Genomic DNA, 17,708 nt, shown 5'->3' with positions numbered 1-17,708 from the left:
GGATGTAGGGTGCAGAAAAAGAAAAACAGATTGATCTAAATAGATCTATCATTGAGGAAAAGGACACCAAGATATTTAATCTCAGCAGCCATACACTAACAGAAGATGAGAATTCACTGTTAAGTAAAGGTCTAAAATTTGCACCGAGTAATAAACTCAATAAATTTGACACCTAAATTCGTTAGAAAAGTGGCTTTAAAAAAGTATTTCTTAAATTAAAAAAATGAAGGTTTGAGCGAGAGAGAAATCTTTAAACCCCGCTCAACCTTCAACCCCACTTTCAATAGAGGCTGTTTCATCGATAGTTTCCTTAAAGCAGCAAGTTCAGACATAGAGAAGATTAATACACAAAAAAACAGGTATCAGAAGTAAAATCTGACGCAGAAAGAGAAAACGTCTCTAAAGAATTTGGGGGACAATAAAGATATTACCATCAAACCAGCAGACAAGGGGGGGGCATTGTAATCATGGATACTGAAAAGTATGGTGTAGAGGTCATGAGACAATTGAATGATAGGAACACATATCATATCAAGAGTAACCCTAGTGAAAAAATAGAAAAAAATCTAGCGACTCTACTGCTTAAACATCAGAATTTAGGCTCTTTCTAGTCTTTCAGATAATGAGGTTAAATATATGACCAATTCGCCCCCTTCCATACTGGTTTTCTACATTCTCCCCAAAATTCACAAAGATCCACTGAACCCCCCAGGACGTCATATTGTAGCAGGTACCAATTCCCTAATCACAAATTTGTCACATTTTTTACATCATCACTTACAACCAGAGGTTCTTAAACTAGAATCATACATTAAGGATACCACTGATTTATTAAATAAAACAGCTAATCTCAAATGGGAAGAAGATTTCATTCTCATTACTGAAGACGTCAGTAGCCTCTACACTATTATTGAACACTCTAAGGGTATAGAGGCAACTAATTTCTTTTTAAATAATAGTGGCCTCCATGAGGATAAAATTAAATTATTAGTGGAAGGGATCCAGTTTATCTTGGAAAATATTTTTTTCTGGTATGATGGTAAATATTTTTTACAACGAAAAGGCACTGCCATGGACACATGCTTTGTGCCAGATTACGCCAACCTATTTATGGGGTACTGGGAAATGACCACCATCTGGAATAACAATAGGTTTTGTAATAACTTCATACATTGGTGTAGATTTATTGACGATATTTGGTTCATATGGAAAGGTGAGGATAAGATGCTTGAAGAATTCAAAGAATCATTAGAACACAATTCATTCAATATACAATTGACCTTCAATTCAAGTAAGAAGGAAGTGAATTTCTTAGACCTTACCTTCTACATAGAAAGTAATCAATTACAGACTAAAAATTATTGCAAACCAACGGATTGCAATGCCTACATTGACATCACTAGTAATCACCATCCTACCTGGTTAAGAAATATTCCAAAAGGCCAAATTAGACGGATTCGTAGGAATTGTTCAGATGTAGTAGTGTTTGAGGAACAGGTGAAAACATATAAAGACAGATTTATCTCTAAAGGTTACAGAAAATCAGAGATAGATGGATCGATTAAGGAAATGACCACATACAGAAGAGAGAATCTTCTAAAACCCAAACCTCTCTCAGAAGGTGCTTCCAATGATTTTACACTTCCTTTTATAACCTCATTCAGCTGTCAACATAAAGATGTAGAAAAGGTTATTAAGAGACACTGGAATCTATTAACCAGAGATCCAGTCCTCCAATCAGTTATCCCAGAGAGACCTAAGTTTGTATATAGGAGAGCCCCAAATTTGAAAAATAGGATAGTGAAGAGCGGTACCTCCCCAAAAATAATGGGAAGAATTAAAACTACAGGTTTCCACCATTGTGGGACCTGTATTGTCTGTAGGAACTTCACTAAACAAGCATCAAAAATTGAAAATTATAATAGTCTAGTACAGGGTTGAGCCACAAAATTACAGATGTTATTACATGCAATAGTACTAATTGTGTGTATCTTATTGAATGTACTTGTAGCCTACAATATAATGGACGGACATCTAGGTCTCTAAAAGATAGATGGGTTGAACGTCTAAGAAATATTAAAAAGGGGTTTAAGAAACATTCCCTGTCCACCCATTTTAGAGAACACCACAATAGTTCCAACTCTTTCATTAAAAGTATGATTGGTATTAAACTTGTGGAAAATCACTGGCGAAAGAAAAATATAGAAACCCATTTAGCCCAAACAGAGATGAAACTTATATATGATCTGAAGACATTAATGCCCGATGGTCTTAACAATGATTTTGCGTTAAAGTGTTTTTTAGAATAATTTTTAGGACTCACATCATATTTTTACCTACATATTTTTTATCTTATTTATAGGCATATTTTCCTTGTTGTTATGCAAGATTTATTATCACATATACTATAGAGGACTGATGTCTATAGATCAACTAATTTTTTAAAACTTGTATTTATTCTATAACTGGAAGTTAATGTATGTTTACATGTATGTGGTTCATGTGAAGAATGCCCAACCGGAAATACAGACGAGCACGTCCGGGTCTCCATAATAGCATTAGACCCGATGGTAGAGTTGTTTGCATTCCACAGTGAGAACGCCTCCACTGGAAGTCAATATACATACTTCCAGTTTATTCCCCGGCGGCGCTGTGCCTTGAAGATGCTGGGAATTTATGTAAGAGACACTGATGGGATGCCGCTGGCTGTTGGAGGGATAGAAGGCCAACAAGATTAAGCATAATTCGCTTGTCCTGGGCCATTGCTGACGCAGTCAGTTAATAAGAACGATACCGGAAGTGAGGTATGCGTTCCACTGGACCACCGGAAATGAGGTCCATGCGTTCCTTACTAGCGTCAAGTCATCACTAGGGAGTTTTTTATGTTGATTTTTACTTGTATTATATTATGGAATAATTTTTTAGGTATTTTGTAGCAAATCCCGTGTGTTTATTACGAATTTGATGTGTATGTTTTATATTGAATAACCATTCAATGGGGGACCAGTACTATGTATTTAAGTCCTGTCTGTCCACTATACCACCACACCTTGATAAAGACTTCTGTGTAGGTTGAAACGCGTTGGTTTATGGGACTTCAAGCAGCCATTTCTGAAGGTGGAAATAGAAGTGGTTTACCCCCAGACTGACAAAGAACTTCAGATTCCTGATCCCAGGGAGTGTATGTTCGATGCTGCTTTAAGTGTAGTCTGCTTACACCCACACCATCTGGTACGTGTGTTTTCCCTCCATTGGTGGTTTGTTCTTCTGGTCATTTTATTATTGGATTTTTATTGTTTTTATGAACTTTATCTATATTAAATTATATTGGATTACGCTATGCCAGCTCTTTCTGTGTTTATATTTCATATGGAGCTTTGACTTGAGAGAGGACTGAAATTCTCATGGGTATAGCTGTCCACTGAAGAAAAATTGAGGAAAGAAACTTTTAAAGGACATTTCACTATTCTGATATTTACCCGAAAAGATTAATATTGGATATATTCTCTACCTATTTTGAACTGGTTCATTGGATTTACTAGGACGATTAACCTAATTTGTTTTGCGCTTAGTGTGATCCTAGTTTTGTGATTTCTATGCTACGGGTATTGTTGGGGGACTACCCATTTACACTATTAGCTTCATTTCCAGTGAAGCGCGGTTCATATATAATTTTTCATATCTATCTATTACATATGCACAAAAACAGTAATATAAAATAGCCCTAAACGGGGTGAATATATTGTGTTTAATGGAGGACGTGCCCCTTCAGTGCTGGCACCAGAAGGCAGGCGCCTCCATTGCTCCCATAGTTCTGCCCATGTTCCCCCATCCTCTTATCCCCTCTGCGTAGCTGTATGAACTGCTCAGACCTCAGTTGCAGAGACTGCATGTGTGTATTCCAATGAGCACACAACTCTGAATTAGCAGCTCCACCATTTTGTGAGTGATAGCAATCTCACTCTGTGAGAGTACTGAATCTGCAGTTAACCACATGGTGTCATGGCATACCATATCTGTATTACGCAAGGAACATGTCCATTAAGACGTCAGCCTTATTGATCATAATTTCATTGCTTTTTGGATTTTGAGTGGCAGAAATTCAATAGGTTTTGTGAATTTTCAGATCATGGCTAAGCAACCTTAATAGGACATGTGAAACCGTAAGGTTTTTTCTATATAGAATTTCATAGCTTTTTTATAATTTATTAACCATCAGGGTTTTGACAAGCAAACCGGGCCACCTGCAGGGCAGAAGGACAACAAATAAGTACACTAACACGGGTGGTGGAGCAGACAGCACACAGGAGGTGTTTTAAGGGTGCAGAGGGAGAGACGGCTATGGGGGCAGGCTTCAGGTGTGTGGGGCAGCGGCAGCAGCGGGGGTGTGGAGCAGTGGCAGAAGCATCAGCGGGTGATAGAGGGACTCACTGGTACTGGGGACTCACTGGTACTGGACATGCACCAGAGAAAATCAAATCAATAAGACACAGATGCATGGACGTATCAGTGAGATCCATCCATTCATTGTTTTAAAAAATTAATGTGTTATATAAAAAAAAAATGACATGCCCCCACAGCACAACCAGCATCAAGCTTTGGAGCCCCAGTGCTGGCTGTGCTAAACACAGGGGACAAATGACGTAGGGGTTCCCTGTATAAAGCACAACCAGCACCAGCCTAATCCCATAGAGAATTTCGGTGGGAGGGGGCATGGTGTTTAAGGGGCTACACCTCAAAAGCTATTGGAGGTACGGAGATGAAATTTAGCATGGGCTGGTAGAATTGTCGCTCTGTGCTGCAAGCCAAATTTCAGGGCAAAAACAGAAAAATTGAGGACTTGGGAGTAATCTAAATTTCCAACTGTCAGTTTTTTCTGACACTCAATTAGGACCACTTTTCTGCTTTTCTCTATGGGGGATTTTTGGGAAGGCATAACTCAGGGTAGGGGGTGAATTTAGACTTGGGGTTTGTTTTATTAGGTAACTATTGTTCAACGGTAGGTGCATGTGAGGTTTAGGTAATTGAGAAAGTTACAGTTTTAAAACTATTACCTCACGAATCCGCCATTATGGAGATAGGAAGTCTCAACTTGATACGCAGCCTCAGTAGGAGCCTCCATCAGGTGTACTCACTGTGGTTTCAGTTGAGCGCACCAAGATGGCAGGTCAGTGCGGGCGGTAGCGGTGAATGGGCTTGGGAGAATAAAGCAACCATAAGTTATGGCAGGAACCCAGTAGGCAGCAGACATTAGCTGTGGGCAGGACCCGGGGATGTTAGTGGTGGCTGTGGAGCAAGCGGAAGGACTCGGGGGAGGTAGCAGCAAACAGATGCAGGCTCGAATATGAAAGATCTGTGATACCTTCATCTGTGTATAAATAAACACAAAAGCTCAGATGGGATCAGTGAGACCCGTCTATGGGTCTGTGATAAAAAAAATGGTGCGGCCCCCTCCCCAAAGACAACAACCAGTCCTGGGCTTTGAAAAGCCAGTACTGGTTGTGCTAAATACAGGAGACAAATATTGTAGGGGTCCACTGTATGAAGCACAACCAGCACCAGACTTTTCAGAACCAGTCCTGGTTGCCAGCATATGGGGGAAAAATTACGTAGGGGTCCCCCGTATTCGGCACAACCAGCACTGGGCTCTAAGCCGGTCCTGGTTCTGGAAAATAAAGGGGGGGAAATGCATAGTGTCCCCCTGTATTTACTAGAACCAGCACCTTTCTAGCGGGGGAATAATGCCAAAGCCAGGGGAGTCTTTTCACCGGGCCCCCCAGACGAAGCATCATCCCTGACTGCTAGTCAGCCCAGGCTGGGGATCCCTGGGGAGCTGGTGACCCCCCCATTAAAGGGGGTCTCACTCCTAAGGGAACCCCAGGCCCAGGATAGCACCCCTGGGCGGTGGGTGCCGGGTTGATAGTGTAGTGTGGTGCATATGAAAATATACATATTGTCTTTTGCAGTAGTACTACAGGTCCCAGCAGGCATCCCCGCAGACTGGTACTTGGAGAACCACAAGTACCAGCAGGCGGGGCAATAGGGGCTGGTACCTATAGTACCCCTGCAAAATAAATATTAAACTAAAACAAACAGACACAGTTTTTTTTTAATGGGACCTTCACCTGGGGGGGCGGCAGCCTTTGAGCTCTTTTTCATGGCTGCCGCTTCCCCCAGGACTTCTACGACGTCTTCACCTGATGGCGGTGGCCTTTAAGCTCTTTTTCCCGGCCACCGCCATCCAGGGCTTCCGCGGTGTCTTCTGTTTTCGGCAGCTCTTCTCTGCTGTTTCCTGGCCGACAGACTGTAAGTGGCCGGCGCCTCGCGCTGGCTGTATATAAGCCAATTGAGGTTGGCAGGGCGATGACGACGCAAGCCGTGATTGGCTCACGGCAGCCATCTTTGAATTTCAAAACTGGCGCTGAGGTGCCATTTTTGAAAAGGGCACGCTCGGTTCTCACCATTGAAATCAATGGTGAGAACAGCTCATTAGCAGAGTGGCGGAAGGCTCGCCTCTCTCAGCCAATGAGCGCTCCGCAACGGGATTTCTGAGCTGAAATGCCGGGCGGAGCTGTCATTCGGGTAGTAGTGTTTTCTAAGAACACTACTAATGTGCGAGGGTCCGGTTTTTGTTTTGCCAAGACCCTGGATTGCCTGATGAAAAGGACAGATCCACGCATAGGAGGAGCTGAGTATGGAATTTTAATTTTATTATCATTGGATTACCTACTGGAGAAGTGGACAGAATGGTTACAAAGATACTACGTAGGTGAGTATGTGAGATAGTGTGTGCATGTGTGAGTACATGTGTGTGTGCATTTATGTTCTAATAAAATGTTATATTTCTCCGGTGCGTGAGTTGTGTGTTTTTTTTAATATTGCTTTTGCTGTGGAAGTACAGTTACCAGCAGGCCCGTAATGCCCCGCATGCTGGTACTTGTGGATCCCTGAGGAGCTGGGGACCCTCCCAATAAAGGGGCCTCCCTCTCCAGGCCTAGGCTATCCCCAGCACCCCTGAGCGGTGGGTGCCAGGTTGATTGTGTGATGTGGTGCATTTTAAAGAATATTTTCTTTTGCAGGTGAACTATAGGTCCCAGCACGCCTCCCTGCATGCTGGTACTTGGAAAACCACAAGTACCAGCATGCTGGGCATTAGGGCCCACTGCCACTGGTAGTCCACCTTTAAAAAAAAAATATCAAAATAACTCAACACACTTTAACATTGTAATATTTTATTTTGCAGGTCTTCACCTGGGGGACGGCGGCCTTTAAGCTCTTTTACGTGGCCGCCGCCACCCCAGGGCTTAGGCATCTTTGCCTGGCGGGTGTCAACCCACCTAGGCTACGGCCAACTTGCCTGGCAGATGCCAACCTGCCAGGGCTTCGGCGTCTTCACCTAGTGGGCGGCAGCCTGTGTCAGCTCTTTTTTGTGGCTGCTGCCCACTAGGACTTCCGGTGTCTTTGCCTGGCAGGCACCAACCCGCCAGGGCTTCGGCGTCTTTGCCTGGCGGATGCCAACCTGCCAGGACTATGGCGTCTTCGCCTGACAGGCGCCAGCCCACCAGGGCTTTGGCGATATCGCCGGGCGGGCGCCAACCCGCCAGGGCTTTCGGCGTCTTCTCCTAGTGGGCGGCAGCCTGAATAAACTCTTTTTCATGGTCGCCCCCCACTAGGACTTCCATCGTCTTTGCCTGGCAGGCGCCAACCCACCAGGGCTTCGACATCTTCACCTGGCAGGCGACAACCCACCAGGGCTTCAACTTTTTCTCCTAGTGGGCAGCAGCCTGTGTTAGCTCTTTTTTGTGGTCACCACCCACTAGGGCTTCGGGCGTCTTCGCCTTGCGGAAGCCAACTCATCAGGGCTTCGGTGTATTCACTTAACATGAGCGTTAATATTACTGTTTCCAGATGACTCTTTTGCAGCTTGTATAGCATAGGCATAGCACCCAATATTCCAGTTTACCAAAGAGGGACAGGCCGCTCGCCTACAGGGCATGACAGAAAAAGGGGCGTGGCTTCATGGAAAGGGACGGTGCATTGGGAAATCGGCACCTCCTCTACCCCTGCTCCCCCCAACTTCATCCCTACCGTGGGACACTGCAGCCCGTGCGTGGGACTGTCCCAGAAAAATGGGGCTGTCCCGCTGAATGCGGGACAGTTGGGAGGTATGGCGTATGTACTAGTGAACAATACTGATGATCATGACTCGTAGTATGGGGAGGGGGTGGACACATCACAAGATGTGTACAACTCTATATATGGGCCTCGATTTTTCAGGGCCCGCACCCTACACCCATCTACACCACTTAAAAGAAACTCCTTGCACCCCACAGGATATATGTCTCAGAGGAAGCCGTAATAGCAAAACTGACCGAGAGTAAATACTGGTTTTAATGTCAGAATGCGGTTGCTGGATGCACAGAACTAGTGGCTGCTTTATTTGCTTTCACTGTTGTCTACACTCTTATACTGTAAATATCCTGTGGTGCGCAGGGACTTCCTTTTAATAAAGAGAGTTTACTGTGTTAACAGCTATACAGAAAGTGCTCTCAGCTGTCTCCCAGCGCAATGAGACAAATCCAATTGATTTCTTTCTTTCTTTTTGCAAGACAAATACATATAACTTTCTTTAGGTAGCTTGTTGTTTATTGGAATAAAAGTAGTTTCATTCTATGAACATCCAGTAACTAAAACAGACAAAAGAAAGGAAAATAATGTACTCTTCTGGGCTGGTGCAGAGCTGTACGTGCAGCGGTGTCATGAGGGGGTGCAGGCCGCAACCGGGTGTCAGCCTCGGAGGGGGTGACACCAAAATGCCGGCTCCTCTGAGTGCTGCAGTGTGACATTCTCCTGCAGCTCCCGGGCCGACAGTGCGGCGACACTGGACTGCCCCAGAGTGAAGTCATCAGGATCCCCCGCAAGACCAGAGAGGCAGACTGAGGACTTGATTCAGCAAGGATCGCTGATGCGGTGGCGTCAGCAAGCGCGTACGCAGTTCTGCTGCAAGATTATGCAAAGGAGTGCGATCGCGATGCCGCCGCAGCACAACATAAAGGCGCCCACTTCCCTTTATTCACATTCGTAATACCTTGCAAGTCTGCGAAAACATCGGTACCATGGAGTACCATCGGAGCCTCACGCAGGCAGGTCAGACCTCACTCACAAACTGCTAAACTTCCTGTCGGTATCTAGAGCTCAGGCTGCGTATGCCGTTGCAGCGGCTTATTTATGCACGCCCCTGTAATGGCGTTGAAACGCACTGACGTGCCTGCATTCGCTCGATCACCCCCCTGCCACCACCAGCCACAAACGGCACAACCTGTCAATCACTCTGCGATGGGTCTGCATGCACACTGCGATCTCATTCCTGATCGCAGTGAGTAGTTCGCACACGTGCACTGAAATGGATACGCATGCGCAAATCGTGCGTCTTAGCCCTTGCGGTCCTTGCTGAATCAGGCCCAGAGTTGGATGGAGGAGGTAATACACCTTACGTATCATGTGCATCAAGTATACTGTAGGTTGTTGCAAGTGCCCCCGATGATGACAGTCACTATAAAGCTACGTGTACAACTTGGTCCGAGATGCTTATAGCTGATTCGCAGATGGTCGGTAATGCACTCATGCTGTCACGACTCTCGCAATAGCGGTTGCAGGAATATGCAAATGCTAATCTCAGCTTTCCTATTGGGCAGGACGATATGATGGAGTGTATGTGCATGAGTTGCCCCCGTCCCCTGGTCTGTGCATTTGCAATGGAGATTGTAAACACTCCAACATCGATGAAGCATCGGTCACACCATTGACATTTACGTCAGCCTAGTGTCTACTCTAACTTCTCTCCACAAATCCCGCTAAACATGGCCTCCATAGCATTGCCGCGTACCCAGACACGTCCGTGACACTCCCATAACACGCACATGAAACGGCCCTTTCTGCGATCAATTTAGGTCACTTCCCAGTATCTATCCTGGTGCGCCCAGGGATCACAACCCCCTTCTTAATTGTTAGCTATGTCGCACACATTTGCAAACGCCATCGGACACCTGGGTTCCCGCGTGCACAGTAAGGGGGGTTTCCTGCTCTTTTGGCACATGCGCAGAAGCAAAACATTTCGCTATTTTGTAAATACTGGCGCTGCGTCCATCTCTGAATCAGGCCTTTAGGCAATAACACACGTTTAGGATTCTGAGACAGAGCCAATGCCCAAATTCGCACAAATGATCAATGTTTCTCAACTGCGCATGTGTCTGAGGGGTCTATGTACTAAGCAGTGATAAGAGAAAAGTGATAAGAAAGTGATAAGGTGCCAGCCAATCAGCTCCCAACTGTCATTTTTCAAACACAGCCTGTGAGATGACAGTTGGGAGCTGATTGGCTGGTACCTTATCACTTTTCACTCTGTCTCCGAACACTGCTTAGTACATAGACCCCTATGTCACTGAAGTCACACAGGGCATGTGTTCCATGGTGTGAGCAGTAACATTGGAAATGTATTTATTGGGCGTTCCTGGGCTGTAACTGGGAGGTGGCTAGTCAGACGCAGGCAGATTCACTGACTGATCGGAGTATTGCGGGTGTGTCGCATAACTGGTTGTGAACTCAGACCCTTAGGGCCTGATTCAGCAAGGAACACACGGGTGTAGACGTACGCACCCGGCTGCTGCGAGAATATGCTAATGCATGAATACGCACGGCAATCGCAGCACAAAGATGCAGACGCTACACTACACAATGCCACCCCCTTTACCCTCTGCTAACGTCCGTACTGATGCGCAAGGCTGATAAAACATCGGGAACATCGAGTAACATCGGATCCACACGCAGACTAAGGGCCTGATTCAGAGCCGCTCGTAAGCGGCCGCTCGTTGGCTCTGAGCGATGTTTACCCAACTGGGCATGCGTACGGATCGTTATACGCATGCGCGACCCAGTCAGTGCGGTTGAAATTCCGCAAAATAGCGAATGCCTGATAATTTGAGTGACAGGAGGAGGCGTATGTGGGTGGTAACAGGGGAAGGTGCTTGAAAACGGGGAGTGGAGATCAGAACGCAGGCGTGCTTAAAGGTCAAAACGGGCATTTTAAGGGTGTGCATAATTAAAACAGCAGCGTCATTGACCACATCACTGGGTTATTTTATAGCCAGAACTGCTCGCAAAATTGTGGTAGCAAAAACCAACCCCAAGAATAGCGAGCAGTTCATACGCTGGTCGATGTACTCGATTAAATCTAATAAATAGCGGACATGACGTAGGATGCGAGCGGCCAGGGGGCGTATTTTTTCAAAAAACGACCGCAAGTTTTGTTCGCTCGTTCAGACCTAGAGGTGTGAACAGACCGCAAAGAGCGAACAGTTCATTTGAATAGCCACCCCTATTTTCTGGACGAGCGAGCACTAATTGCGTCCGGCTCTGAATCAGGCCCTAAAGGTAGACCTGACCCTGCCGCAGGAGTTTAGAGACTTCCTCCACGCAGAGGGACGCCAGGCTGCGTCCGGCATCTCAGTGGCTAATTTATGCATGCCCCTGTAACGTGGCACGAACGCACTGGCACGCCTGCGTTTGGCCAACCACTCCCCGTATCCACCCACAAACTGCGATTCCTGTCAATCACTTTTCCCTGGGTCTGAGTATTCACGGCGCTCGCTTTTGTTTTGTGGACGCAGTGAGCAGTTCACGCACTGAGACCCAGACGCATGCACAGACTGTGAACATTGGGTGCGTCTGCATCCGTCCGTCCCTTGCTGAATCAGGCCCTTAATCACTTACATTCCAGGCCATACTCTGACGGAGAATCTGCACTGTAGTATGGGACAGGGGTAAGATTCAATGGTGCGCAGTATGGTTGCACAAAGTGGACGTCCCAGTCCTTGCGCAGTCAGACGCACACCTGTACACCAGAGTATGGGCTGTTACTAGCAGTAGCCAGGGCCACCATCAGGGGGGGACTGCCGGGTCTGGAGTCCTGGGCCCGGACACTAAGGGGGCCCGCCCGCTACTACCCTCTACTGCCACACAATAGAAGTGTGACTGCCCGCTCCTATTACCGCCGGTGCCCGCTACCTCTATAGAGAGTGACAGGCCCGGCCGAGGGCCCGCTCCTAAGAGCGAGCCGCCCACTACTATCGCCCGACGCCACACATTAGAAGTGACCCATAGTGAGTCACTTCTCACATAGCTGCCGCACTCCTTCTCCGCCTCGCTGAGACTCCTACCTGCCGCAACTTGAGTCAGCGCAGCGTGACGTCATGACGTCACCAGCGCTGCGCCGCCGAATGAGAATGGAGCCGCGGTGTGAGGACAGAGGAACCGGAGGCTGCAGCCAAAACAGGTAAGTGTCTAATTAATCATCTATTATTGCAGCACGTCACTGTCAGTTGTTGCAGATGTGGGGAGTGGAACTGGCTAAGGGGCTGCTTTCTCCCAGCCAGTGGGGGGAGGGGGGCTTGAGTGGGGGCTGGGGGGGGCCCTGCCTATTTTTGTTAGACCCGGGCCCCACACTTCTTGATGGCAGCCCTGGCAGTAGCATTAAGTCGAAATGTGACTACAGCAAAAGCTGCTAAAGCTATCGCAGCAGCATGTAACACTGGTACAGCCCCTTAGTTCTGTACACACAGTGCAGGAGCAATTATGGCTGAAGTATAGGAGAAAAGTGATATTTATCCTGGCGAATGCTTTGAAAAAATGTATTGTTCACTTTGTTTGTAAATATAATACTTTTTGTTTATCCGGAAACTTATTGCACAGCCCTTGTATCTCCCAACATTGTAATAGTCTGCAAAGGGAAGGGAGGCTCCCTGGTGGGATGTTCCTCGTCACTCCGACATATGCTGAACTGCCCCCAGCCTCTCCAAGCACTAAATGGACACTCTTTCACCACTGAAGTCTGTCTGTGCAGGGGGTATAATAACACCATTTACAGCGGCTCCCCTCCTCTGAACAGTGGGCTCCCGCCACTCAACATCTTACCTGGTGCCAGCAAGCGAGTTCCCCCTTCTCTGCGGCGCCATCTTCCCAGTGACATTCCTTTTAGATGGAGCATGTACACAAGAGAAAAGTGGCTCTGGCACTTTACAAGGGTCTCTGTGCCTGATTCAGAGCCGGTCGCAAGCGCTGAGCGCTCGCACCGGGTCGATGGTGGCCCAGAGTGCATGCGCACGACGGAGCCGGCTCCGTTGTGCGCATGCGCGAGACCCAGATAGCGACGGGCAATCCGTCGCTCCGGGTCTCGCACCAAAGTGGGCATGCTGTCGATGTTGAGTGACAGCACGCCCCCTTTGGTGGGCGGGCTGGAGGAGTGGCTGCCCAAACGGAGGCGTTCCCATGTGAACGCCTCCGTTTGGGGCCGGCCCCACTGACATCACGAGTGATGTCAGTGGGAGAGATTTTGGCTCAATCTCTCTGGGGCTTGCGGCAACGAGACCCTACCACTAGGGTCTCATCTCAAGCCTGATGGTCGCGATGGTCTTAACCATCACGACCATCTTCCTCGCCGCTCGCTATAGCTGTGGGTGGTCACCCACAGCTATGCGAGCGGCCAGGAGGCCATTCTAAAAAATAAATAAATAAAAGACCGGCCCTGATTCAAAGCGAGCACTCTGTCAGAGCGACCGGCTCTGAATCAGAGCCTCTGTTTTCACTGCACAGCGCCATCTTTCCAAAGATGGTGCTACGTAGCAGAGGAGGCCACTTGCCGGCACCAGGTACAGTACAGTAGGTATACTGTGGGTGCAGAGTGTGTGGTGCACAGCTTGCTTCCATTGTAAATACGCCTATGTTTGTGTGTGTCAGAGAACTTTATTAAAAAAAAGGTTTTTGGGGGGAGGGGGGTTAAGAAGGGCTTTTTGCGTTAGGGTGCAAAATTTGTCTCTGGGTGCACTGTGCTTTTATATTATATGCCTAGTGCTATATGGTTTAGTGCAAATTATGCACTTAAATATAGTGTTAGGCAGTGAGCACTTACAGTATGTGTGAAAATTCATTTAATTCTATAACTGATCCCATATTTTACATTTTGCATTTAAGAAATCCTGTTTTTGGTAAAATATCCTATTTGTTTCTAAATTGCAAGCTAGACTTCACATTAACCATAAGTAAATCAATCATCTTCTAAATGTATTCAGTATAGTTTTCTTGTGGCCCAGTGCCAAAATCTAAATGGAATAATGGACAGGCAAATGGTGTATTTTTTTTTTTTTAAATTGTAGACCATTGCTTTTGATAAATAGCCCAATTTCCAGTATGTATATTTTCAGACTTAGGGGCCTATTCATCAACACTAAAATAACGTTTTTAAGGACATTTTCCTTAAATAACGTTATTTTGGTATTCATGAACAGACTTAGCACAGGAGATATCACAGATATCTCCTTGCTAAGTTCCCCTGCGTTAATTTCCACACTCCCCATACATAAGTATGGGGATGTGGAAATTGTGGTATTCATCAAATTCCGAAAATTAAGAATTTTCGGAATTTGATGCAGTTACTATTCGCCACTGTGAGGTGGCGAATAGCAGAATCGACTTACCTGTATCCACGTGTGCAGGTCCCCCGACGAGTCCCTCCGGCGCTCTGCTCCGTCCTCAGGCTCCGGAGGCTGGTCTGTCATGTGTGCTCCCCAGCAGAGCACAATAAAGTTTAGAAAAAGAAAAAAAAAAATATTTTTTTTTCTAATCTGTCATGTGGTCTGCTGGGAAACCACATGACAGACCAGCAGGACGGATCCGGAGGCTGCTGTGCGGACAGGTAAGTCGGAGGGGGGGGGGGTGAGCGGAGGGGGGTGGGGTGGGTCGGGGGGTACACAAACTTAACGCATCTGTAGGCAGTGCTGCGCATGCGCTGGTTTTACAGATGTAACAGCGCATGCGCAGCACTGTTTCCAGATGCGATAAGGTAGTGTAGGCAGGGAAAAGTATCTATTTCCCGAAAAGCTGTCATCGCAAAAACGACAGCTTTTCGGAATAGATACTTGTGGAGAGGTGGAATGATGAATTCCACCTATAATTAGCTAGAACTCCATGCGAGTTCTAAACCTAATTATCTCCATCGAATTTTAGGTTTAATGAATAGGCCCCTCAGAAATCAAGGTATGTGTCTGATAACTAGAGATGAGCGGATCAGGTTCCTTGGAATCCGAACACACTCAAACTTCCGGGAACTTCAGAACCCTACTTGGGATACAATATGGCAGCCCCCATCACACCGAGGACACCGCTACCCGCAGTGCTGACACCGCCGCACCCTAACACTACCGGCACCGTCAGCAACCCTGCACTGAAGACACCCTCCAGTACCCCAACACTTCCGCACTCAAAACACTGCCGCCACTCCTGCACTCAGGGCCGGATTTCCCGCTAGGCATCCTAGGCACTCGCCTACTGCCCGGCGGGATTCAAGGAGTCCCGTGGACAGGCCCGTTTGCCTGAAGAAACCAGGGGAGCACTGCGCAAGTACCGTGTGATGTCATGACATCACGCGGTCCCGCCTCCTCTAACCGCAGAGATCCGCACGACTGTCTGCACTGTGCTCTTTGGGAGAGAGAGACTGTGTACCTGGCTGCCTGCGTGCACATGAGGGAAGGGTGTGCTTGTGTGCACACTGCACAGAGTGACTTACCGGGTCCGCAGCCCGCCGCCCTGTCCCTCCCATCTCTTGATCCATCCTCCATCTAGACCCAATGCAGCCCGCACCAGCAGTCGAGTCTGCAAGCCTTCCAGGCCCACCGCTGCCCACCAGAAGCAAACAGCAGCAGCAGTGCTGCACCCAGCAAGGCCAGGCAGGTAGGGACCCTGGTAAGCTGCCTGCAATAAACTAAGGGCCTGATTCAGAGGCGCATGCTATTTGCGTGCGCTTGCTCTGAATCAGGGCGTCCCTATTTTTTTTTTGACCAGCCTCCAGGCCACTCGCACAGCTGTTTGTGACCACCCACAACGTGTGCGTGCAGCCTGGTGATGGTCGTGATTATCGCGACCATTGAGCTTGCGAGGAGACCCTGTGGTAGGGTCTCAGGTCTCGCAAGCCCGAGTGGACTTCCTCCTCTAATAGAGCAGGAAGTCCACTACTGATATCACTAGTGAGGTCAGTAGGGCCGCCCACAAACGGCAGGCGTTCCTTCGGGAACGCCTCCGTTTGTGTAGCTACCCCCCTCCCTGCCTACAAAACGGAGCGAGCTGTCGATCAACATCGACAGTCGCCCCATCTTGTAGCGAGCCCTGGAGCGACTAATTTCTCACTCCCTCCGGGGCTCGCACGTGCGCAATGGCCAACCATCGACCCGCCGGCGAGTGCTATGCACTCGTGAGCGGGTCTGAATCAGGCCCTAAGAACCAACTACTGTATATCGCAGTCAGTAGGTGTCAATAGGGCAATCAAATACACACACATGGGAAATCACATATATTGCTATGGATTGTTTGACGGAGGGGCCTCTAAATTGGTATCTTGCATAGGGTCCCATGAGTTCTAAATCCGGCTCTGCCTACACTAACAACATAGCTGGCACCCCTGCACTGCTGACACCGCCAGCAGCCCTGCACTGACGGAACCGACGGCACCCCTGCACTGCCGACACTTCCGCACTCAAAACACTGCCGCCACTCCTGCACTAACAACATAGCTGGCATCCCCAAACTGAGAACACTGTTGGCCCTCCTGCACTGCAAACACTGCCAGCATTCCCGCACTGAGGACACCGCCGCCACCCTTGCACTGCCGACACGACTGCAATCCCACACTGAGGACACCACCTGCACCCCCGCACTGCCGACACCGACAGCAACCCTACACTGAGGACACCACCAGCACCTCCGCACTGCTGACACCGCCGGCACTTCCGCACTCAGAACATTACTGGCATCCCAGCACTGAGGGCACTGCCCAAATTATGTGATTTTAGCTTTTATTTTGTTAATTTTTAGAAAAAATCCGAAATCAGTCATGGCGTTTTGACAAAACCAAAACCGGACGACGAATTAGAATCAAAACCAGCAAAAATGGCTGGGCGCACATCTCTACTGATAACCTTGTAGTGATTCATTGAAAGATGTAAAGAGCCAATGCTTCCGCTTATTTCACTTCTATTACACCATTGTGACATTTGTAATCACAATGTTTCTGCAAAAAAATACAGACGTCATGAATATACAGTAGGCTCATTTCAAAAACCATTCCCATCCATGCACAGATGTCTGTTCACAAGTGTTAGATATTATTATTATTATTATTATTATTATTATTATTATTATTATTATTATTATTATTATTGATGCAATAACAATTGCAACACATTAACACATTTGCTAGATTTTAGCTAGTTAAAGGTCCAATATCTCATTTTATAAAACCCAAACAGTATGTGGTAAACGCTAATGCTGGCCATACATGCTACAATTATCGGGACGATCCGCCCGATATCGGCGGATCGCCGCGATAATTGTAGCGTGTGGGGGGGCGACCGAGGGTTAAATATTGCTCGGTCAGGCATGCCGGATTGTCCAGCATGCCCGTCCGATGCGATATTTCCCGTTAAACTGTCGGCCGCATCGGGCAGTGTATGCCCAGCGCAGCCGACAGACAGACATTTACTGTGTTCCTTCCTATGGAAGGAACAGGGAAATGTCTCCTCCCCCGGGGGCGGAGCGCAGATGTCTGCCGAATACACTGTGAGAGAAATCTCACAGTGTATGCCGGCGACTTCTGCGGCTGGCAG

The sequence above is a fragment of the Taudactylus pleione genome, unplaced genomic scaffold, assembly GCF_031769625.1.
Source record: "Taudactylus pleione unplaced genomic scaffold, aTauple2 ptg000562l, whole genome shotgun sequence".
Taxonomy (NCBI): domain Eukaryota; kingdom Metazoa; phylum Chordata; class Amphibia; order Anura; family Myobatrachidae; genus Taudactylus; species Taudactylus pleione.
Note: the sequence above shows the minus strand (reverse complement) of the source record.